This window comes from Tarenaya hassleriana, unplaced genomic scaffold, assembly GCF_000463585.1.
Source record: "Tarenaya hassleriana unplaced genomic scaffold, ASM46358v1 Cleome22, whole genome shotgun sequence".
Classification (NCBI taxonomy): domain Eukaryota; kingdom Viridiplantae; phylum Streptophyta; class Magnoliopsida; order Brassicales; family Cleomaceae; genus Tarenaya; species Tarenaya hassleriana.
The window spans coordinates 2251758-2253219 of record NW_010965541.1 but is presented as its reverse complement, the minus strand read 5'-3'; positions in this window follow the sequence as shown (position 1 = coordinate 2253219).

The window sequence follows — 1462 nt, the reverse complement described above, 5'->3', positions numbered from 1 at the left end:
TCAGCTCCGGACCGTACTTGCATTTGGGTTTGGTCAGCTCGTCTTCGCGTCGGACTGGCTAAGCACGGAACATTCCTGGTCCGGCTGACCAGAACTCTTCAGCTCCGGACCAGGACTTCATTTTCCTTTGGTCAGCTCGTCTTCGGTCAGCGCTGGGCGTTGTGGCGATCTCCTGGTCCGCCGGACCAGCGTTGGTCAGGGGCGGACCAGATGGACTGTTTCTCCGATTCTCACCGAGTTTGTGCGTTATGCCCTCGGGGTCCTGCCAAAGTCAAGAAATAGTCCCGAAACCCTAGAATGGCTCTAGAAATGCCTAAGAATGCGTGGAAACCGTTTAGAAACGAAAGACATACTCGTATAAAATCCAGATAAAATCCGAGCCATCAGTTTCATGCAGCGGAAGATAGATCTAAATCTAGTCAAACGTCACACGCAACCAAACTCGCAAAACCCGAAAGATCGTGTATATCACCGAGGGAATCGTTACTTACCTCGTTCTCGATGAGACTTGAAGTTTATTTCGATCCGGGGCCTGTTCTAAATCACCTATGACTGAAGTTACAGTCCCTCTACACGTATCCACACCGACGGGAAGGATTCCAAACGATTTGGAACGAATCTGCTAGGATTAGTGAAGAAAAGGGTAACTCAAGAGACGAGATCCAATCCCGGGACAATAGAAATCGAAGAGAACAGGTTTTCTAGGGTTCTAGGATGTTTTTCTGAGTTTTAGGTCGGCACTTACTTAAGTTTGGATGAAATCCCAAACTTAAATAAGCTTAGAAAACCCTAAAATCGAATTATGGAAACTTTCCGGATCCCGGTCCGGCGGACCAGGAGCTTGGTCCGGCGGACCAAGCTCAGTCCGAGGCTCACGGACCGGCTGACCTGAAGGCTTGGTCCGGCGGACCACGCGTGGTCAGCTCCGGACCAAGACCGTTCTTGGTCAGCTCAGTCCGACTCGTCTTTTCTCGGTCTGTCTGACCCACTGTCTGGTCCGCGACTGACCAACTCTTGGTCAGCCGGACCAGGCCTGGACAGATGACCTCGGACCGAGCTTCCGGACCTCCTGGACTGACCAAACTTGGTCCGGCGCTGACCAAACTTGGTCAGCTCCGGACCAACGCACTGAAAACCTCTTTTCGTGCTCGTTTCGGTCAAATCTCGTTTCCATTCTTCGGATTCTTCACGTATAAGTCCATCTCTATTGGTGTGTGACCCTGTAGGCCCATTCTAAGTGGTAGTGACTTTAGGAACCTTTCCCGAACCACAAGTCATGGTTAGCCTCTAGTAAGACGCCATGACCACCCACTAAAAATTAAGTTAGAGGTGATCTAACCAAGGCATTAACAGCTCGAATTCTGATCCTTTGTCTCACGATATCATAAGTTGAACAAGGGCATGATTTGAGCCACCCTTCAAGTTCAACTGCTTTCTCGTCTTGGCAAATCGACTAGTAAAA